We start from the raw sequence: 24,783 nt of genomic DNA on the forward strand, positions 1-24,783 counted from the left end.
CCAGAATGAAGTGGCTAACGTGTAAATGTATTGTGGTCTTATTATGGTTTACTGGTTATATATATATATATATATATATATATATATATATATATATATACACAGTGGGGGGGAAAAGTATTTAGTTAGCCATCAATTGTGCAAGTTCTCCATCTTAAAAAGATAAGAGAGGCCTGTAATTTTCATCATAAGTATACCTCAACTATGAGAGACATAATGAGGAAAAAAATCCATAAAATCACATTTTTGTCTGATTTTTAAATAATTTGTAAATTATAGTGGAAAATAAGTGTTTGGTCACCTACAAACAAGCAAGATTTAAGAGTCTTCTCTGTCCTCCACTCGTTACCTGTATTAATGGCACCTGTTTGAACTTGTTATCAATATAAAATACACCTGTCCACAACCTCAAACAGTCACACTCCAAATTCCACTATGGCCAAGACCAAAGAGCTGTCAAAGGACACCAGAAACGAAATTGCAGACCTGCACCAGGCTGGGAAGACTGAATCTGCAATAGGGAAGCAGCTTGGTGTGAAGAAATCAACTGTGGGAGCAATTATTAGAAAATGGAAGACATACAAGACTAATGATAATCTCCCTTGATCTGGGGCTCCCCACGCAAGATCTCACCCTGTGGTGTCAAAATTACAAGAATGGTGAACAAAAATACCAGAACCATACGGAGGGACCTAGTGAATGACCCACAGAGAGCTGGGACCAAAGTAACAAAGGCTACCATCAGTAATACGCTATGCTGCCAGGGACTCAAATCATGCAGTGCCAGATGTGCCCCCCTGCTTAAGCCAGTACATGTCCGGGCTCGTCTGAAGTTTGCTAGAGGGCATTTGGATGATCCAGAAGAGTATTGGGAGAATGTCATATGGTCAGATGAAAATATAACAAAAAGGAAATAGCTGGCAACTACGGGATAATGCACACCAACACATGCAAATAATATAATAATTGTACTTTTATTAACATATATCAAAGAAGGGGAATACACACACAATTAAAAACATTTAAAAACATATACATATCCAGAGCATGGGAGTGTAGTCCCAGCTCAACCGCCTAACTCGTGCTAAATAGCATGCAAAGATGTCATATATATATATATATATATATATATATATATATATATATATATACACACAATGCCAAAACCTAAGGTGCACAGCTGCATGAATATCAAATACCAATAGTCACCCTAAAATGCCATGTGTAAAAAAAAAATGTCTAACAGAAATGATAATGCCCAAATTTTGATAATACCCAAAAAGATAAGTGACCACAATGAAACAAAGCAAAAATAGTATGAAGTATTGCACTGTGTCTGTATCTAACTACTGTGCAAAAAGTGCAACAATTTCACATTCTGCAAACAGTGTAGGGGAAAAGTGCAAAATCTATGCAGCAGCTAGGTGTATAATGAGCCCCGGCTATGGCAATCTAAAATAACAAAGTATGGGAACAGCTTCACCAAGAGTCAGGGAGGCAGCTCACTCTACACGTTCCGCCACCAGCTACAGCGGCTTCCTCAGGAGTGGAACATAATGAGTGACCTGCAGAGAGCTGGGACCATAGTAACAAAAGCTACCATCCGTAACACACTACACCGCCAGGGACTCAAATCATGCAGTGCCAGATGTGTCCCCCTGCTTAAGCCAGTGCATGTCCGGGCCTGTCTAAAGTTTGCTAGAGAGTATTTGGATGATCCAGAAGAGTATTGGGAGAATGTCATATTGTCAGCTGAAACCAAATTAGAACTTTTTGGTAAAAACTCAACTCGTTGTGTTTGGAGGAGAAAAAATGCTGTAACGGAGCTTGATGTGGATCCTCTAACCTGTGTGGCTGATGACTCAGACCATATTGGGGAGTGGAGTCTAAGGTGCTGCTGGTCTTCACCAGAGCCCGTCGCAAGGCAGGATGGGCTTACTGCGGCAGGCAACACCCAGGTCGCTACCCCCAACACAGTTCGATCACACAGGTAGCTGGGCAAGGCGAGGTGCCGAAAGATAAGTATTATTGTAGTTAAATGTTGCAGAAGGTCAAGGCAGGTGGCAAAGAAGCGGGGTCTAATAACGTAGTGGAAGGTCTGGATGCATGGGTAAGGCTAACAGGCTATAAAAGTTGCTTAATCTCAGGCTAGGGGCACTGAAGATCCGGCAGAGAAATGTGGGAGGTTCATGGACTTATAGAATGGTGTCAGGTGTACACAATAATTATGGGCGTACTGGCCCTTAAAATTTTTAAGCTCCGGCGCACGCGCGCACTAAGGGACGGGGACGCGCGTGCCGGAGCTGAGACACAGCGGAGGCAGCAGGGGAGAGAGGTGAGTGACAGGCTGGGATTCGCATGCGGGCACATCCCTTGATGCGAAGACCCATCCCCGCCGGCAGCTGGGGACAAGGGAACAATGCGCTTGTGGCCGGAGCGCGGAGCGTGACAAACGCTGAGTTGCATCCAAAGAACACCATAACTACTGTGAAGCATGAAGCATAGGGGTGGAAACATCATGGTTCGGGGCTGTTTTTCTGCCAAGGGACCTGGACAACTGATCCGTGTAAAGGAAAGGATGAATGGGGCCATGTATCGTGAGATTTTTAGTGAAATTTCCTTCCATCAGCAAGGGCATTAAAGATGAAACGTGGCTGGTTCTTTCAGCATGACAATGATCTCAAATACATCGGCAACGAAGGAGTGGCTTCGTTAGAAGCATTTCAAGGTCCTGGATGGGCCTTGCCAATCTCCAGACCTTAACCCCATAGAAAACCTTTGGAGGGAGTTGAAAGTCCATGTTGCCCAGGGACAGCCCCAAAACATCACTGTTCTAGAGGAGATCTGCATTGAGGAATGGGCCAAAATACCAGCAACAGTGTGTGAAAACCTTGTGAAGACTTACAGAAAACGTTTGACCTCTGTCATTGCCAACAAAGGGTATATAACAAAGTATTGAGATGAACTTTTGTTTTTGACCAAATACTTATTTTCCACCATAATTTGCAAATAAATTCTTTAAAAATCAGTGATTTTATGGATTTTTTTTCTCATTATGTCTCTCATAGTTGAGGTATACCTGTGATGAAAATTACAGGCCTCTCATCTCTCATCATCTTTTTAAGTGGGAGAACTTGCACAATTGGTGCCTGACTAAATACTTTTTTGCCCCACAGTATATCTTTATCATACGATTGGAACATTTAGTATCCCCTCTGTACATTGATTTGATTGTAGGCCAAGTCTAGGTCTGCTATCTATCTATCTACGAACTTACATGTCTTTGTATCTATCTAAAAATGGAGATATCTGCAACTTTATATATATATATATATATATATATATATATATATATATATATATATATATATTGTGCTTCAATTTCACAGCATTTTCAGTATTTTGGCTGTGAGTGGATATTGCTTACATCTTGAAAACTTGTAGGGTATTTTTACACTTGTAAAAGGGGTATTCCGGGGATTAAATGTATATTTTTTTCTTTAGATATATATTGTGCTGGGGTAAAAACAATAATAATAAAAAGCTATACTTACCTACCATTGTCCCCCAAAACTCCCATGTCTACTTACCATGTGCCAGGACCAATGATTAATTGTTGAATAGTGTGAATGAGCCCTAAAATAAATAATTTGGCTTTTGGCATTCACAAGACTGTAGAAGCAAACCTCATCCAGTGGCATTCTCAATCCAGCAGCATGATGTTCTACATCTAGCAGACATACAATCAATATACTCCCACCGGCGAATGATACACATACTTTACTTCATTATTTCAATACGACTTTTAGAAGGCTTCTCAATGATACAATTGATCTTGTCTGTTTTAAACTTTATTATGAACAGTAAAATGTCTCAAGCCAAACATTTCACCAGGGACTAGAGGTTAAGGTCTGCAAGCAGCCGCTATATTATTTTTATCTTATATGGATTTTTCTTCCTATAGGTTACTATGTGATCCTTACAACCATTCTTCACATGATTATTAGAAGAGAAAGGATTTATCTTGGGATCTCTTCTCTGCTTATTGAAGCCTGGCAACCTTTATTTAGCTCATATAAGTAAGGAGATGTATAGTCTGAGACATGTCTGTATGATATCCAAACTTAAAGGGGTATTCAGGGCATAAGCATTTTATCCCCTATCAAAAGGATAGGGGATAAAATGTCTGATCGCAGGGGGGGGGGGGGGGCGCTGCTGGGACCCCCCCACGATCTCCCTGCAGCACCCGCATTCTATGCGGGGACTGCGTCTCTAGTTTCGAAAACCTCAGGAGCGGACCCCCCAGGATCAGACATCTTATCCGCTATAAAATGTTATTGCCCAGAATACCCCTTTAAGATAAGTGTGCTGGTGTTGTGATCATCTATTACCATCCAGCTTAGCCATAAAGCTTTATAACAAAGAGAATCCTGAATCCATACCCTTAAAGGGGTTATCCACCATAAGGTGATTTTAGTACGTACCTGCCAGGCAGTAATGGACATGCTTAGGAAGGATCTGCGCTTGTCTTGGGGTTAAATGGCTATGTTGTGAGATTACCATAACACTCTGGCTAGCTTTTTGTGAACTGGCTATTTCCGGTTGGAATTTGTTCCCTTAAACTACACATTCTATTATTCCTTGTCACTTTTCTCCCTCCCTCACCTTAACCACCCATTACCAAGCCCATTTTCACCTTAAGGACCAGAGCATTTTTTACACATCTGACCACTGTCACTTTAAGCATTAATAACTCTGGCATACTTTTACTTATGAATTTGATTCTGAGCTTATTTTTTTATATGACATATTCTTCTTTAACATAGTGGTACATTTTCATTGATACTTGCATCATTTCTTGGTGAAAAATCCAAAAATGTAATGAAAAATTAGAAAATTTAGCATTTTTCTAACTTTGAAACTCTCTGCTTATAAGGAAAATGAATATTCCAAATACATTTTATAGTGATTCACATATACAATATATGTCTACTTTATGTTTGCATCATAAAGTTGACATGTTTTTACTTTTGGAAGACATCAGAGGGCTTCAAAGTATAGCAGCAATTTTCAAATTTTTCACAAAATTTTCAAAATTGGAATTTTTCAGGGACCAGTTCAGTTTTGAAGTGGATTTGAGGGGCCTTAATATTAGAAATACCCCATAAATGACCCCAAACTGCACCCCTCAAAGTATTCAAAATGACATTAAGAAAGTTTGTTAACCCTTTAGCAGCAAAGTGAAGGAGAAAATTCAAAATCTTCATTTTTTACACTCGCATGTTATTATTTTTTACACTCGCATGTTATTGTAGACCCAGTTTTTTTTATTTTTACAAGGTGTAATAAGAGAAAAAGCCCCCCAAAATTTGTAACCCAATTTCTCTTGAGTAAGGAAATACCTCACATGTGAATGTGAAGTGTTTGGCGGGCGCAGTAGAGGGCTCAGAAGGGAAGGAGCAACAATGAGATTTTGCTGACTTTAGCATGTCGCATTTAGGAAGTCCCTATTGTGCCAGAACAGCAACATTTTGGAAACTACACCCCTCAAGGCGTGTAACAAGGGGTCCAGTGAGCCTTAACACCCCACAGGTGTTTGACAACTTTTCGTTAAAGTCGGATGTGTAAATGAAAAAAAAAAATTTCACTAAAGTGCCGTTTTTCCCCCCCAAATTTACCATTGTTACAAAGGGTAATGGGAGAGAATGCCCCCCAAAATTTGTAACCCCATCTCTTCTGAGTATGGAAATACCCCATGTTAGTACGTAAAATGCTCTGCGGGAGAACTAAAATGCCCAGAAGAGAAGGAGTCACATTTGGCTTTTGGAAAGCAAATTTTGCTGAAATGGTTTTTGGGGGGCATGACGCATTTAGGAAGCTCCTATGGTGCCAGAACAGCAAAAAAAAAGAACACAAAAAAAAAACACATGGCATACTATTGGAAACTACACCCCTCAACAAACGTAATAAAGGGTACAGTGAGCCTTAACACCCCACAAGTGTTTGACGACTTTTTGTTAAAGTAGGATGTGTAAATGAAAAAATGTTTTATTTTTTTTTTTACTAAAATGCAGTTTTCCCCCCAAATTTTACATTTTCACGAGGGGTAATAGGAGAAAATGCCCCCCAAAATTAGTAAAGCCATTTGGAGTATGGAAATACGCCGTGTGTGGACGTCAAGTGCTCTCCTAGGCACTACAATGCTCAGAAGAGAAGGAGCACCATTGAGCTTTTGGAGAGAGAATTTGTTTGGAATAGAAGTCAGGGGCCATGTGCATTTACAAAGTCCCCTGTGGTGCCAGAACAGTGGACCTCCTCATATGTGATTCCATTTTGGAAACTACACCCCTCACAGAATTTAATAAGGGGTGCAGTGAGCATTTAAACCCCACTGGCGTTTGACAGATCTTTGGAACAGTGGGCTGTGCAAATGAAAAATTACATTTTTCATTTTCACGGACCACTGTTCCAAAAATCTGTCAGACACCTGTGGGGCGTAAATGATCACTGTACCCCTTATTACATTCCGTGAGGGTTGTAGTTTACAAAATAGGGTCACATGTGGGGGGGGGTGCCCATTGTTCTGGCACTATGGGGGCTTTGTAAACACACATGGCCTTCAATTCAGGACAAATTGTTATTACTCAGAAGAAATGGGGTTACAAATTTTGGGGGGCTTTTTTCCTATTAACACCAGCATTTTAGTTAAAAAAAATTTTTTTTTCATTTTCCCATCCAACTTTAACGAAAATTCGTCAAACACCTGTGGAGTGTTAAGCCTCACTATATCCCTTTTTACGTTCTATGAGGGGTGCAGCTTCCAAAATGGGGTCAATTTATTTTTTTGGGGTTTATGTCAGAACCACTATAAAATCAGCCACCCCTGTGCAAATCACCAACTTAGGCCTCAAATGTACATAGTGCGCTCTCACTCTTGAGCCTTGTTGTGCGCCCACAGAGCATTTTAGGCCCACATATGGAGTATTTCCGTACTCAGGAGAAATTGCATTACAAATTTTGGGGGTCTTTTTTCCTTTTACCTCTTGTGAAAATAAAAAGTATGGGGCAACACCAGCATGTTAGTGTAAAAATTTTTTTTTTTACACTAACAGGCTGTTGTAGACCCCAACGTTTCCTTTTCATAAGGGTTAAAAGGAGAAAAAGCCCCCAAAAATGTGTAGTGCAATTGCTCCTGAGTACAGAAATACCCCATATGTGGCACTAAACTGATTTCCTTGAAATACGACAGGGCTCTGAAGTGAGAGAGCACCATGCGCATTTTAGGGGTATTCTACGCCAGTGATTCCCAAACAGGTTGCCTCCAGCTGTTGCTTAAGTCCCAGCATGCCTGGACAGTAAGTGGCTGTCCGGAAATGCTGGGAGTTGTTGTTTTGCAACAGCTGGAGGCTCCATTTTGAAAACACTGCCATACGATACGTTTTTCATTTTTATTAGGGGGGGGGGGGGCAGTGTAAGGGGGTGTATATGTAGTGTTTTACCCTTTATTTTGTGTTAGTGTAGTGTAGTGTTTTTAGGGTACATTCGCACTGGCGGGGTTTAGGGTGAGTTTCCCGCCAGGAGTTTGCGCTGCAGCGGAAAATTTGCTGCAGCTCAAACTTGAAGCAGGTAGCTCACTGTAAACCCGCCCGTGTGAATGTACATTCACATGGGGTGGGGGGGGGTGGGGGGCAAACCTCCAGCTGTTTCAAAACTACAATTCCCAGCATGTACTGACAGACCGTGCATGCTGGCTGGGAGTTGTACTTTTGCAACAGCTGGAGGCACACTGGTTGGAAAACATTCAGTTAGGTTACCTGCTATCTGTTGCAAAACTACAACTCCCAGCATGTACTGATCGCCGAAGGGCATGCTGGGAGATGTAGTTATGCAACAGCTGGAGGTACGCAACTACAGTTTAGAGACCACAGCACAGTGATCTCCAAACTGTAGCCCTTCAGCTGTTGCAAAACTGCAAATCCCAGCATGACCAAACAGCAAACAGCTGTCTGGGCATGCTGGGAGTTTTAGTTTTGCAACATCTGGAGGACTACAGTTTAGAGACCACTGTACAGTAGTCTCCAAACTGTAGCCCTCCAGATTTTGCTAGGCAACTCACCGGTTTTTGTAGGATTGACGCACCAGGGAGCCCCATTGCCGTCCTCTGCTGCCCACTGCCGGTAAGTGACCCTCCGATGCCTGGACTACAGTGGGTGGGCAGAGCGGGGAACCAAACTTTAACCTTCCCCACCCCTGATCTGCTATTGGTCGGTCGCTTCTGCACCGTGGGTGTCTTGGACAGCCCCAATTCCCCCTATTTTCCGTCCGGGTCACCGGAGACCCTTATGACCCGGTAATGCCACAGATCGCTGGTCTGAATTGCTGACATGGGGGGGGGTTCAGGACACCCCAGTGGTTTGCACGGGGTGCCTGCTGAATGATTTCACCAGACGTCCCGGTCAGGACCCCGCCCAGAGAGCGGCGGGTTCCGGAATACCCACAGGTACGTCCTTGGTACTTAAGTACCAGGGAGCCAGGGCGTACCTGTACACCCTTGGTCCCTAAGTGTTTAAAACACACCTATGATCTCTTTAATGCAACAGACCAGTGTTTCCTGACCAAGGTGCAGGGCTCAGGTCCTGTAGGAATGCGTGGGAACTAGGTTCTTGTACTTTTTCCACAGCAGGCACACCATTCCCATTAGCAGGAGTCCTGTAGGACCAGCCCTTGAGTGGAAATCTTGGGTGAGTTCCCACACCTTTTTCCCATGACTAAACCCCTGCCAAGGTGCCTCCAGCTGTTGCAAAAACAGAATGATCTCCCTCCCACCCAGCAGTCGTTCCACCCATTGAAGCAAAGACAGGCTCCCTCTGATCACCAGAATAGTGAGGTTATATCTCGGGCCACACTGCAACCTGGGAAAACTTGAGACAACAGTAATTTTGTATGCTGTTAAAAATAAACCTTGGGGCAAAAATCAGAAAAGAATTGGTAGACCACCATGAAACATAGGTACAGACACTATATTATGAACAACACTAACTTTACAGCCCCTGTAGCATAGTCAAATAAAAAAACAAACAAAAAACAGAATACCTCTTTAAAACATATTTGTCATATCACAAAAAAAATATGCTTATATATGTTGCACAATAGGTTGTACAGATGCTTTACATGTATTTTTTGATATGTCTGTGTATAGTTTATGTATTTAGCTCACAAATCCCTCAGTTTTGCTGCTCACACAATATGACATCCACTGCTCAGGAAGGCGTGTGTCCAAGGTAAGCACTGAGCCCACCTTCACTCACCATGCATTTTCTTCCTCCCTGAGTCTAGTGTGCTGTGTTGGGTCTCTTATCACTGCAGGCTCTTTTGTATCCCCCTCCTCTCGGTTTTAATGCTGCAGTCTGATAAGAAAAGAGCGAGCACAGAGAAGTGCTAGTCCCAGCCTCACTTACTGGACTTTGTCCCAGTCTGTGCTTCAGCAAGAACAAAGATGATGCTGCAGCTGGACAGGATTATGTTCTTGATGGTATGGGGACCCCAGTGTTTTATTTTTCTTTTTTTCTATAAAAACAAGATAACATAATTTCATGAAATATATTGTTGTTTAATAGGATGAAATATATATATATATATATATATATATATATATATATATATATATATTTTTTTTTTTTTTTTTTTTTTTTTAATCTGTTAAATCCATTATAGAACAAATATTTTGTGATTCGGCAAACACAGAATCACTACAAGTTTGCAAATATCCAGAATTTTATGGATAGTCATTTACAAGAGCAGTGTTTCCAAACAGTGTGTTCTCAGCTGTTGTAAAACTACAACTCCCAGCATGCCAGGACAGCCTTTGGCTGGAGGCACACTGTTTGGAAAACACTTCTCAATGGTAGTAACACACATAAATTGCTACTCTGGATAAGCATTCTGTATCATCACATCTAATAAACCTCCCCAAACAGACAAACAACAGTACCTCCCTTTATCCTGAAGATGTCACCATTGCTGTCTATGAGAAACCTGTAGGATTCAAGAGAAAATTTTAACAAAAATAAAATAAGAATTTACAAAGGTATGGTGCCTGACTAATACACTCTACCCTGTATGCAAGACCCTGTGACTGTCACATGTAGTTAAATATAAGAATAAGATGGATAGAGATAGATAGATAGATAGATAGATAGATATGAGATAGATATGAGATAGATAGATAGGAGATAGATAGATAGGAGATAGATATGAGATAGATAGATAGATAGATAGATAGATAGATAGATATGAGATAGATATGAGATAGATAGATAGATAGATATGAGATAGATAGATATGAGATAGATAGATAGGAGATAGATAGATATGAGATAGATAGATAGATAGATAGATATGAGATAGATAGATAGATAGATAGATAGATATGAGATAGATATGAGATAGATAGATAGATAGATAGATAGATAGATAGATAGATAGATAGATAGTGAAATGAGAGTGACCTTGTGTTCCCAAAAATAACCTATACAGCTATTGGAAAAATCTACAGACCCTTTCACTTTTTTTTTTTTTTTTTTTAAACATTTGTTACATTGCGGCCTTGTACTAAAATCAACAAAATCCAATTTTTCCCCATCATTCTGCTCTCAATACCCCATAATTAGAATGCAAAAACAGAATGTTAGAATTTTTTGCAAATTAAAAAAAATGAAGAAATAAATAGATTAAAACATTGCATAGACATGAGTATTCAGACCCTTTACTCAGTACTTAGTTAAAGCACCTTTGGCAGCGATTACAGCCTCCAGTCTTCTTGGGTTTGCACACATGGATTTGGAGATTTTCTGCCATTCCTATCTGTAGATCCAATCGAGATTTATCAAGTTGGATGGGGACTGTTGGTGGAAGCCATTTACAGGTCTCTGAAGTCATCTGAAAAAATGAAAAAGCAATGTGAGTAGTTGCTATGGGCAGCTGTACGCTCTCCCCTTATTGTCTTGTTGAGAAGTGTTATAACAACCTTTAGCCAAGTCTGAGGGACAGTGCACTCTGGATTAGGTTTTCATTAAAAATATCTCTGTACTTTGCTCCATTCAGCTTTCCTTCAATCCTGAACAGTTTCCCTGTCCCAGCCACTAATAACCCACCAACAGTATGATACCGCTACCACCATGCTTCACTGTAGGGATGTCATTGGGCAGGTCATGAGCATTGCCTGGTTTCTTCCAGTCATGATGCTTAGAAATTGAGGCCAGAAAGTTTAATCTTGATTTCATAAGACCATAGAGTCCTTTAAAGGGGTACTCTGCTGTTCAGCATTTGGAACAAACTGTTCCGAATGCTAGAGCCGCTGCCGGGAGCGCGTTACATCATAGCCCCGCCCCCTCATGAAATCATAGCCCCCCCAATGCAAATCTATGGGAGGGGGCTTGACAGCTGCCACGCCCCCTCCCATTGACTTGCATTGAGGGGGCGTGACATCATGAGGGGGTGTGACTATAACTTCACAAGCTCCCGGCTCTGGCTCCAGCAGACTTTCATTGAGGGGACAGGTGGTTATGTCATGAGGGGGCGGGCATGAACACGGAAGCCTGCACACAGTCTTCAAAACTCAATGTTCCAGACGCTGGGGAGCGGAATAACCCTTTAATAAATTTGAATGAAAACTGTCTAAGTGCATTGTATGTCTATACAGTTCTGTTTTTTGTAGACCCTAGAGCAGTGTTTCCCAAGCGCCATCCTTAAAGGGGTTCTCCACTTCCCTGCCTTCCGGAGCTCCGCTCGCAGCGTCCAGAAGTTTATTACTCCGAACGCTGTGTGCTGGCTTCCGTGTTCGAGGCCGCCCCCTCGTGAAGTCACGCCCGCCCCCTCGTGACGTCAGGGCGGGGGGCGTGATGTCACGAGGGGGCGGCCTCGAACACGGAAGCCAGCACACAGCGTTCGGAGTAATAAACTTCCGGACGCTGCGAGCGGAGCTCCGGAAGACAGGATTTCCTTAGTCTTTCACAGGTGATATAATTATAGTCAGTGCATCAAACATCTCCACAATTATATCACCTGTGAAAGACTAAGGCCATGTTCGCACGATGGAATGTCTGCACGGAGAATCTCTATGCAGACATTCCGGACACTGAGGGGCGCCGACACAGTATGCCAGCGTTAGGACTGCACAGGTATGGGCTGTCTCATAGACAGCTATGCATTCCGTGCGGAGGAATGCACAGAGCAGCAGAATCCCGTTGAATCCAGTGGGACTCTGCTGGAGTGGAATCTCTGTGTTGAACTCAAACGTGGAATCCGGCACGGAAATTATGCCTTGTGGATCTTGTTTTAGGAAATCCTGTTGGGGGTGCTTGAGGATCGTACTTGGGAAACACTGCCCTAGAGTGAAACGTTGAACTTGAATGGTCTGTCCAGTCCTCTGCTTGCACTTTAGTGGGTGCAGAGGGGGCAGTTGTCCCTGGGCTCAGGAGGCAATAATGTCTCTTTGCCCTAAATGAGGAGACCAGGACTGTAAATGAAGCATTTTAGCTGGAGACTCTGTTACACATTCAGCATCTTTGTTACGCTTTGTTCTTTACTTATTTTATGTTTTATATTACATTGTTATGAATATTTTATGCCTATAGGCTGATTATAGTTCCACACTCATCATACCTATAGTCACTCTATGTAAATGAAGTTTTCATAGTAAATGAATGTGTGGAATACCCTGTACACAGAGCTGTGCTCATGCCTGAGTTAACATAAGAAGCTAAGTTCTCAACCACTCCCCAAGACCGTATTGGCTGTAGATCCGAGCTCTCCCCTCCCTAAAGTCTTCTTCTAGAGGGGGACCTCCCTGAATGTAACCCTATCATGCCCTGTCACCTGCTGGATACCTCTAGCAGCATTCCCTCATGTCATGTGGGAAGCAGCAGTCTGCGGTGACACTAGTATGTGTGACTTGGTCGCCTGGAAATGTATTCGCTCTATCTATATAGTGACTATGGTTAACCCTTCTGCACGGCTCTGGTTACTACTGCGGTAGGTGCATGAGACTATTTGTGATCATGTACAGTATGTATTACAGTAAGTCTGGGTCCTGCGTTTTGGGCATTCAGAGGGGCTTTCTAAACTCAACTGCTACATTGAGGAAACTAGAGTTGAGGTTTGTCTTAAAGGAGCGATGTGAGTTGTAGTTGGCAGGGGAAGGGGGAGTATGATTATTCTGAATGTCTTTTTGAGGTTTATTGTGTTGTGGTGTCTTGCTGAAGTCCATTAGCAATGCCAAGTGCCTGCTATTACTTTCCAAGTTGATTCCAAGAGATGATAAGAACAGATTGCTTGTGTTTCCTCCCTGTGGACCGAACAGATAGATCTGAGAGAGAGAGGTTGTACTTCGAAGACATGTTGCCTTTTTGACAAACCACATAGGTGCATGACAGCTTTTACAGGATGAAATGCTTATGGAAACCCCAGCAGTGAAGGAGTTATTGCTTGTAAATTGTCTTAAAGCTTCAGTGCACACCTAAGAAAGTATACAATGTTGCAGTGATATTTTTTCAGAGTTTGAGTTGGTGCACTTTGGAGGAGAAGGGGTTAAGACCTGTTCCGTCAGCTCAATGTCAGGATGACATATTAGAAAGGAAGTTGTTAATTGGGTCGTGGTCTAAACATGATTAGCTATGGGGGTAGAAAGGGCACACAGGGTGCACAGTTCCCTGGCAGTGAAGGGGTGGAATGTGCTTTTGGGATGCACTTTGCTTGTGACAGAAGTGGCTGCTTTTTGTAGGCTGTAGGATGCAGGAATACTTCATGAAGGATACATTGTACGGTACCCTAAACTATCACTGTGCTCAACATGCTGCTCCTCTGTCTACCCTATCCCTTCCCTCCATCTGTTCACTGCGCCTCTCTCTCCTTATACCTTCTGCTGCCTCTTTATGTCTCTGCCTCCACTTTCCCTTTCATCATATCTTACTCAGAATTCTAATTGTAATCTTTTATTTATATATATATATATATATATATATATATATATATGTGTGTATATATATATATATATCTATATGGTCCCTCAACATATGATGGTCATCCGTTCCAAATGAACCATCGTTTGTTAAAACCATCACATGTTGAGTGATCCATGCAATGTAAAGTATAGGAAGTTGTACTCACCTGTCCCCGCCGCTCCGAACCTGTCACCGCTGATCACCGCTGCCCTGGTCCACCGCTGGTCACCGCTGCCGCTGGTCCATCGCTGTATATATAGTCCCTCAACATACGATGGTAATCCGTTCCAAACTGACTATTGTTTGTTGAAACCATTGTACGTTGAGGGATCCGTGCAATGTAAAGTATAGGAAGTTGTACTCACCTGTCCCCGCTGCTCCAGACCCGTCACCGCTGGTCACCACTGCCCTGGTCCACCGCTGGTCACCGCTGCCTCTGGTTCATCGCTGCCACCGCGTCCCTGAGGTGTCCCCGCTGCTCCGGAACATCTCTGCTGCCCGGGTACATCGCTCTCACGTCGCCGTCATCACATCACTACACACGCCGCTCCTATTGGATGATGGGACGCGTGCGCGACGACATGATGATGACGATGGAGAGCGTCGGAGATGGAGGGGATCCCGAAGAGGACGCTCCAGAGCCCCGAGGACAGGTAAGCGACATCACCGCAGCTCACAGGGCACCGTAAACGGCTATCCGGCGGCAGCTGAAGCAGTCAGCGCTGCCGGATAGCCGTTTATGCGATGACCCTGACATACAAAAGCATCGTATATTTATGCTGCCTTCAACATGCGATGGCCTCTGAGAGGCCATCGCATGTTGAAATTATCATATGTCGGGGCCATCGTAGGTCGGAGGGTCACTGTATATATTGCAATTCTGGTAACTCTATTCATCTAATGTAATCTGCATAGTCATTTGTTTCTATATAGCAGTGGTCTTCAACCTGCGGACCTCCAGATGTTGCAAAACTACAACTCCCAGTATTCTATTCAGGTTGTAAATATTTGGATATTTCCTGTTTCTGATATGTGATTTTTGCTTAGACGCTTATCACTTGGTAAATTTACAACAATATCTTCAATATTATGTTGATACCATGTTATCTATATGGTGTACATCATTTGTATTGCATCTCATATAAAATCAACAATTGATATTTGTGTATAACAATGAGGATACCATTGGAGTGAATTGTTCCCCTGCGATCTTTACACAATACTACATTAGTAAATCCTTCTTAAAGGGGTACTCTGGTGGAAAGCTTTTTTTTTTTTTTTTTTTTTTAAATCAACTGGTACCAGAAAGTTAAACAGATTTGCAAATAACTTCTTTAAAAAAAAAATCCTAATCCTTCCTGTACTTATTAGCTGCTGAATACTAAAGAGGAAATTATTTTCTTTTTGGAACACGGTGCTCTCTGCTGACATCACGAGCACAGTGCTCTCTGCTGACATCTTTGTCCATTTTAGGAACTGTCCAGAGCAGCAAATGTTTGTTATGGGGATTTTCTCCTACTCTGGACGGTTCGTAAAATGGACAGAGATGTCAGCAGAGAGCACTGTTGTCATGATGTCAGCAGAGAGCTCTGTGTTCCAAAAAGAAAATAATTTCCTCTGTAGTATTCAGCAGTTAACAAGTACTGGAAGGATTAAGGTTTTTTAATATAAGTAATTTACAAATCTGTTTAACTTTCTGGCACCAGTTGATTGAAAAAAAAAAATATACAGGTTTTCCACCAGAGTACCCATTTAATTATATTATTTATGTATCCAGTATCTACAGTGCATTTCAAAATTATGTAGCCACTAGGGGGCATTTCCCCCCTGTAATCTTTACACAATACTACATTAGTAAATCCTGCTTAAAGGGGTAGTCCAGTAGTGAAAAACTTGTCCCCCATCCTAAGAATAGGGGATAAGTTTGAGATCGCAGGGGTTTGACCGATGGGGCCGCCTGCAATCTCTCTGTACGGGGGCCAGGCTCTCCGGCCAGATAGCGGGTGTCGACCACCGCACGTAGCGGCGGCCGGCACGGCCCCTCAATACATCTCTATGGCAGAGCCGGAGATTGCCGAAGGCAGTGCACCGGCTCTGCCATAGAGTTGTATTGAGGGGACGTGTCAGCCGCAGCTTCGTGCGGTGGTTGACGCGCCCCCCTCCCGCGGGCTGTTTGGGCCCTGTACAGGAGATCGCGGGGGGCCCCAGTGGTCGAACCCCCTGCGATCTGCAACTTATCCCCTATCCTTAAGATGGGGGATAAGTTGTTCACCACTGGACTACTCCTTTAATAATATCCTATATGTATACAGTAGTTACAGTACATTTCACAATTACTGTATGTAGCCACTAGGGGACATTGTTCCCATCTGATCTTTAGGCAATACTACATTAGTAAATCCTGCTTGATAATATCATATATGTATATAGTATGTACAGTGAATTCACAAATATGTAGCCACTAGGGGCCATTGTTTCACTATTATTTTGAAAACGATTTAGACCATTAAATAAAATACTATAACAAATGCTACATAAGTAATATCTCCTAAAAGGGTAGAGATATTGCATGTGTGTGATCAGAGAGGGACCTGTTATATGTGACATTTAAAGGGGTACTCTGGTGGAAAACTTTTATTTATTAATCAACCGGTGCCAGAAAATTAAACAGATTTGTAAATTACTTCTATAAAAAAATGTTATGCTTCCAGTACTTATTAGCTGCTGAATACTACAGAGGAAAATATTTTCTTTTTGGAACACAGAGCTCTCTGCTGAATCACGAGCACAGTGCTCTCTGCTAACATCTCTGTCCATTTTAAAAACTGTCTAGAGTAGGAGAAAATTCCCATAGCAAACATATGCTGCTCTGGACAGTTCCTAAAATGGACAGAGATGTCAGCAAAGACCACTGTGTTGCAAAAAAAAAAAAGAATTTCCTATGTAGTATTCAACAGTTAATAAGTACTGGAATGATAAAGATTTTTTAAGAGAAGTAATTTACAAATCTGTTTAACTTTCTGGAACCAAAAAGTTTTCCACCGGAGTACTCCTTTAGCCCCTTAACGACAATGGACGTAAATGTACGTCATGGTGCCGTGGTACTTAACGCACCATGGCGTACATTTATGCTCAGTCATGACCGCGAGCACCGGTCCGCAGCCAGGGACCCTCTGGTAATGGTGTACATCCACGATCGCGCAGATGTCCGCCATTAACCCCTCAGATGCCATGATCAATACAGATCATGGCATCTGCGGCAGTGCGGTACTTTAAATGGATGATCGGATCACCAGCTGCGCAGCATGGCGACCGGAGGTCCCTTCACCTGGCTCCGGTGGTCTCCTGGGGTCTTCTGCTCTGGTCTGAGATCGAGCAGACCAGAGCAGAAGATCACCGATAACACTGATCAATGCTATGCCGTATGCATAGCACTGAACAGTATTAGCAATCAAAGGATTGCTATAGATAGTCCCCTATAGGGACTATTAAAGTTTAAAAATGAAAGTAAAAAAAGTTTATAAAAATGTGAAAAATCCCCTCCCCCAATAAAAATGTAAAATGTTAATTTTTCCTATTTTACCCCCATAAAGTGTAAATAAAAATAATTAATACACATATTTGGTATTGCCGCATGCGTAAATGTCTGAACTATTAAAATATAATGTTATTGATCCCGTATGGTGAACGGCGTGAACGTAAAAAAAAAAACGCTAAATTGCTGCTTTTTAGTCATATTTTATAAAAAAAAAATAATAAAAAAATTCATAAAAGTTTTATATACACAAATGTGGTAGCAAAAAAAAGTACAGATGATGGCGCAATAAAATTAGCCCTCATACTGCCGCTTATATGGAAAAATGAAAAAGTTATAGGTCATCAAAATAGAAGAATTTTAAACATACTAATTTGGTTAAAAAGTTTGCGATTTTTATCATTTTAATCATATTGACCCGCAGAATAAAGAACACATGTCATTTTTACCATAAATTGTACGGCGTGAAAACGAAACCTTCCAGAATTTGCTAAATTGTGGTTTTCTTTTTAATTTCCCACCACAAATAGCCTTTTTTTGTTTTATGGTAAAATGAGTGATGTCATTATGCAGGACAACTGGTCATGCAAAAAACAAACCCTCATACTAATCTGTGGATGAAAATATAAAAGAGTTACGATTTTCAGAAGAGGAGGAAAAAACAAAAATGCTAAATTAAAATTGGCCTGGTCCTTAAAGGGGTACTCCAGCGCTTAGACATCTTATCCCCTATAGCGCTGGGGACCCCGTGATCTTGCACGCAGCACCCCAGTTAAAATCAGTCCCCGGAGCATGTTCGCTCCGATTCTGATTACCGTCGACCACGGGGCAGGCGGCGTGAGACGTCATGCCTCCGCCCCTATGTGACGTCATACTCCGCCCCTAAATGCAAACCTATGGGAGGGGGCGTGACAGCTGTCACACGCCACCTGCCCCGTGGTCGACGGTAATCAGACCCAGAGCGAACATGCTACGGGGACTGGTTTTAACTGGGGTGCTGCATGCAAGATCACTGGGGTTCGCAGCGGCAGGACCCCCGCGATCAGGCATCTGATCCCCTATCCTTTGGAATATTCGCGAATATAGCGCTATATATTCGTAATGACGAATATTCGTATTTTTTTTTTTTTTTTTTTTCACAGTACACATCACAGTGATCATCCCTCTCTGCTTCCAGCTTATGTGGTGTAAGAAGGCTGTAATACTACTATGTGAGACTGGTGTGCGAATTTTCGCATATGCGAAAATTTACATATGATAAGTTTCGCATATGCGAATTTTAGCTCATGTTAATTTTTGTATATGCAAATTTTCGCATATGTTAATTTTCGCACATGCGAAAATTCACATATGCGAAAATGAAACGAGAACATTACGAATATGCGAATATTCGCGAATATGACGAATATTCATCCATATATTCGCGAATATTTGCGAATTCGAATATGGCCTATGCCGCTCAACACTAGTTGTCAGGTGCTTCCATTAACCACATCACCACTTACCTACTGTATAGGTTGAAAGCAGGGACCTAACTATAGAGGGTGCAGAGGTAGCAGTCACATCGGGGCCCAAGGCACCTCTGTCCCATAAGACCAGTATTTTAAATGGTACATGGGGCCCTGTTGCAGATTTTACATTGGGGCCCGGAAGCTACAAGTTATTCCTCTGGTTAAACTTGATGAACTTTTGTCTTTTTTTCAAGCTTTTTAACTATGAGGGAGATTTATCAAACAGTTTAGACTGTTTGAGATGGTCTAAATTTATCTCTCAGAAAGTCTAGTTTAGTTGTTGAAATGTAGCGAAAAAACCCTTTACTGTGGTGCTACCAGTTTCTGTTGTAGAACAGAACAGCCAGACCAGAGGTATATGTAAACCAAATTTGGACAGGTCTATTGGTGAAAAAAGTGGGCATGCAAGATAAAGCCTTTCAGGGGTCAGCAACCCCTTCTTCAGATCGGTATGCAAGTATGACAACAATCCAAGGTTAAAATACAGTGCAGACACTTGTATTCGACTTTTGGTTTACAGCTTTTCTCTTCCCTATTGGTCTATAATAGAGCAGAAAATGCAGTGGTCCTTAATTCATCAACTGTGACTTTTCCTGAAAAGTCGCATCAACGCAAACTAATTCAAAATCTCAGACCAAGTTGACCCAGGCTGTATTAAAATCTAAGTAGCTGGCGGGAAGATTATGCGCCAAATGTATGAAAGAGCGTGCCACTTTTGATAAATTTGTCGCATGCTAGACTAAAACTCTGTGACTTAAATGGGTACTCCGCTGCTCAACGTTTGGAACAAAATGGAGCTTGTGACGTCATAGCCCTGCCCCCTCATTATGTAAAACCCTGCTCCCTCGATTCAAATGTATGGGAGGGGGCGTGACAGCCATCCATAGACTGACAGCATTCAGGGGGCAGGGCGTGATGTCATGAAGGGGCAGGGCTATGACGTCACAAGCTCCCGGGGCCTGCTCTGAGCATTCGGAACATTTTGTTCCAAACGCTGAGAAGCGGAGTGCCCCTGTAATGTCTAAACCGTGGCGGAAAATAGATCAGGATGATAAAACTCCCCCTATGTATCCATGTACGCAAGCATGAGCTTTCTGTCAGATACTGAGCAGTGCAGATTTTCACTGGGGGGGGGGGGGATGTGGGTGAAAGTGGAGAAGAGGCAGCAATGCCATTTATCTTCTACAGAACACTGCTTTACCAAGCCAGTAAAGTTTTCGGCTGTATCATATGTTCACCTGCATTCACACACAACCTTAAATCCGTAGCAGATCTGGTGTGTGTGAATACACTGTTACGGGTAGGGTCACACACAGGGCATCTGCAGCGTATTTTACGCTGCGGATGCGCCATCGGAAATCACAGCAGAGCAATCTCCCTGGGTAGCTCTGTGTGTCCGCTCGTCACTGCCAGCAGGAAATCCGCTGCGGATGCACTGTGTGTGACCCTACCCTAAAAATGGGTTATCTAGGAATAGAAAAACATTGCTACTTTCTTCCAAAAACAGCACCACACATGTCCTCAGGTACTGTGTGATTTTGCAACCCAGTTCTAATGAAACTGCGTTCTAATACCATCCTGAGTGACCTTTTTATTACATATGGACATCGGGCATTTAACTAGTAGCTCATTGTAGTCTGGTTTTATGTTATGTCATGTTATTCCTTTAGTCTCTTGTATCTGTCTATAACATATATCAGTATACTGCTGCCATCTAAAGGCTGTCATATACGTCTGCAGCTATCTTGGCTGACTCCCACAAGCAATAGAAGAGGCGTTTTGGCAGGAAAGGCCTATAAGTGGTTAAAAGAAGGTTATAAATATATTATGATACAGCAGTATGCTTCATTACTCATTCATTGCTAGGAAAACCTTTCAGTGTCACATGAGCAGAAAAGAATAACCCATTTCTTAATTTAAGAAAGGTGAAAAATGGAGGTGCAATGTTGAATCCTTGAAGGATGTTGAGCTGGGCAAAGAGATTATAGCGCCATCGATTTTACAGTAAATGTAATACTATAGTGCAGCCTTGATGTTTATTTCTTTCTTTTTATGAGGAATGGAAAAACTCAAGTGAATGTGGAAGCCCTGCTTTATTATGGGATAAAACAATTGAACAGCGGGAAGAGGTTGGCGTGAGGTGCCAGCGCTGTGATCCTGAATTGTGTAGTCATAAATGTGCTACACTGACATAAAAGTGTGCTTGATCAATTGAGAACTTACATGGCGGGTGGCAACCAAAGAAGATGTGCTCCGCACCAGACACCACTGTCCTTTTCCTAGTTCCAATTTTCTGCAAATGTGTTAATGTCACAAAAATAAAACAATACTGAGACCTTAAAGGATTTGCTTTACCCGCACATAAGAAACAAAAACTGATTTGTATGTAATATGGATGTGAAAGCCATGGTTTAGAGGCCCGAAGGGAAGAATGTTGTAGCAATCATAAAACAGACATGGGAACTAGTTCTCGGGTTCTTTCCCAGTTCTGTCAGGTCCTGCCTAAGAGAGTCTCCTGACACTGAGTGAGAGGAACACAGGAGATTGTCTGGACTTGTGGATGAATTTGTGTTGTATGATATGGGGCAGCTCCATATTTTATCACCATACAGTGTTTTAAGTGTACTGTGCTTTACTGAATGTGTATGGTATATTTAATTAATGCTGTGTTTTTTTTTGTGCTGACGGCCTATTTCTTTTGGTTGGGGGGGGTGTAGAGAGTGTGGTTAAAGGGGCATTCTGGGCAAAAACATTTTATCCCCTATCCAAAAGATAGGCGACAAGATGTCTGATCGGGGGGGGGGGGGCACTGCTTGTAATTCTGTAACATGTGGCCCTTGAGATGTTGCAGAACAACAACTCCCAGCATGCCTGGACAGTCTCGGCATGCTGGGAGCTGTCGTTTTGCAACATCTGCAGGGCTACAGTTCGGAGACTACTATACAATGGTGTCCAAACTGTAGCCCTCCAGTCTGGGCAGTCTGGGTATGCTTGAAGTTGAGGTTTTGCAACAATTGGAGGGCTACAGTTTGGACACCACTATTAATAGGTCTCCAAACTGTTCTCTTCCAGTTGTTGCATAACTACAACTCCCAACATGCCCTTCGGCTGTCTGGGCATGCTGGGAATTGTAGTTTTGCAACAACTGAAGGCACACTGGTTGGGAAACATTGTCTGTTACCTAACTCAGTGTTTCGCAACCATTGTGCCTCCAGCTGTTGCAAAGTACAACTCCGAGCATGTACTGACAGACTGTACATGCTGTGAGTTGTAGTTTTGCAACAGCTGTAGGCATACTGCTTGTGAAACACTGAGTTAAGTAACAAACTCTCAGTGTTTTGCAACCAGTGTGCCTCCAGCTGTTGCATAACTACAACCCTCAGCATGCACAGACAGCCAAAGGGCATGCTGGAAGTTGTAGCTTTGAGACAGCTGGAGGTTTTCCCTCCCCCCCCGCCCCCACCATGTGAATGTACAGGGTACATTCACACGGGCGGGGGTTTACAGTGAGTTTTTCCCTGCAAGTTTAAGATGCAGCAAATTTTCTGCTGCAGCTCAAACTCCCAGCAGGAAACTCGCTGTAAACCCCCGCCTGTGTGAATGTACCCAAAAAACACTACACTACACTAACACTAAATAAAAAGTTAAACACTACATATACCCCTACACAGTTACCCCCCCCCCCAATAAAAATGAGAAAAAATATGGTACAGCACTGTTTCCAAAATGGAGCCTCCAACTGTTGCAAAACAACAACTCCCAGTATTGCCGGACAGCCATTGACTGTTCAGGCATGCTGGGAGTTTTGCAACAGCTGGAGGCACCCTGTTTGGGAAACACTGTCGTAGGGTAATTTTGGTATCAGAGGCAAGTCTAATTCTTGCATCCGGGTCTGTCCCTGAAATGTGCATGGTGCTCTCTCAATACGGAGTCCTGTCGTATTTCAAGGCAACAGTTTAGGGCCACATATGGGGTATTTCCGTACTTTGGAGAAATTTCCTTACAAATTTTGGGGGGATTTTTCTCCTTTCACCCCTTATGAAAAGGTAAAGTTGGGGTCTACTAAATTATTTTTTACACAAACATGCTGGTGTTGCCCCATACTTTTCATTTTCACAAGAGGTAAAAGGGAATAAAAGACCCACCAAAATTTGTAACGCAATTTCTCCTGAGTACGCACATACCCCATATGTGGATGTAAAATGCTCTGCCAGCGCACAACAAGGCTCAGGAGTGAAAGCGCCATGTACATTTGAGGTGATTTGCACAGGGGTGGGTGATCGTTACAGCGGTTCTGACATAAACGCAAAAAAAAAAAACACCCTTATGTTACCCCATTTTGGAAATTACACCCCTCACTGAACGTAACAAGGGGTATAGTGAGCCTTTACACCCCACAGTTGTTTGAAGAATTTGTTAAAGTTAGATGTGAAAATGAAAAATGTGCATTTTTTTCACAAAAATGCTGGTGTTATCCCAAATGTTTCATTTTCATAAGGGGTAATAGGAAAAAAGCCTGCCAAAATGTGTAACTGTGTAAATGTATATAAATACCCCATGTGTGGATGTAAAGTGCTCTGCGGTCAAACTACAGGGCTCAGAAGAGAAGGAGCGCCATTGGGCTTTTGGAGAGAGAATGTGTTTGAATTGAAGGCCATGTGCGTTTACAAAGCCCCCATGGTGCCAGAACAGTGGACCCCCCCCCACATGTGACCCCATTTTGGAAACGCACCCCTCACGTAATGTAATAAGAGGTGCAGTGAGCATTTACACCCCACAGGTGCCTGACAGGTCTTTTGAACAGTGGTCCATTACACAGCCCACTGTTCCAAAAGTCTGTCAAACGCCAGTGGGGTGTAAATGCTCACTGCACCCTTTATTACATTCTGTGAGGGGTTTAGTTTCCGAAATAGGGTCACATATGGGGGTCCACTGTTCTGGCACCATGGGGGCCTTGTAAACACACGTGGCCCTCGACTTCCACTCCAAATAAATTCTCTCTCCAAAAGCCCAATGGCGCTCCTTCTCTTCTGAGCATTGTATTTCACCCGCAGAGCAGAAGAAATGGGGTTAAAAATTTAGGGTGGATTTTTCTCCTATTACCCCTTGCGAAAATGAAAAATTTTGGGTAACACCAGCATTTTAGTGAAAAAAAAATTAAAAACTAACAAAAAGTCATCAAACACCTGTGGGGTGTTAAGGCTCACTTTATCTCTTCTTACGTTCCTTGAGGGGTGTAGTTTCCAAAATAGTATGCCATGTGTTTTTTTTTTTTTTTGCTGTTCTGGCACCATAGGGGCTTCCTAGATGCGACATACCCCCCAAAAACCGTTTCAGAAAAACTCACTCTCCAAAATTCCATTGTCGCTCCTTCCTTCTGAGTCCTCTAGTGCACCCACAGATCACTTGAGATACACATATGAGGTATTTCCTTACTCAAGAGAAATTGGGTTACAAATTTTAGGGAAATATCTCTCCTTTTACCCCTTGTAAAAAAAAAAAAAAAAAAAAAAAACTGGGTCTACAAGAACATGCGAGCATAAAAAATGAAGATTTAGAATTCTCTCCTTCACACACTTCACACACTTTCAGAAAGTCATTTTGAATACTTTGAGGGGTGCAGTTTTTATAATGGGGTTATTTATGGGGTATTTCTAATATGAAGGCCCTTCAAATCCACTTCAAACTGAACTGTTCCCTGAAAAATTCCAATTTAGAAAATTTTGAGAAAAATTTA

General features: G+C 42.4%; 1 protein-coding gene across 2 annotated transcripts in view; it reads left to right on the forward strand.

Annotated features, from left to right (window-relative positions):
* Positions 1-24,783, forward strand: part of ZNF385A (zinc finger protein 385A) — a 206,747-nt gene that overhangs the window by 106,832 nt on the left and 75,132 nt on the right. Inside the window, exon 1 of one of the 2 annotated variants that reach the window (XM_056562787.1) lies at positions 12,876-13,032. The exons of the other annotated variant lie outside the window; for it this stretch is intronic. The gene's annotated coding sequence lies outside the window, so the exon portion shown is untranslated. Of the gene's footprint in view, positions 1-12,875; positions 13,033-24,783 lie in introns of those variants that run through there. 2 annotated transcript variants of the gene reach the window in all.

The sequence above is a fragment of the Hyla sarda genome, chromosome 2 (assembly GCF_029499605.1).
Source record: "Hyla sarda isolate aHylSar1 chromosome 2, aHylSar1.hap1, whole genome shotgun sequence".
Classification (NCBI taxonomy): Eukaryota; Metazoa; Chordata; class Amphibia; order Anura; family Hylidae; genus Hyla; species Hyla sarda.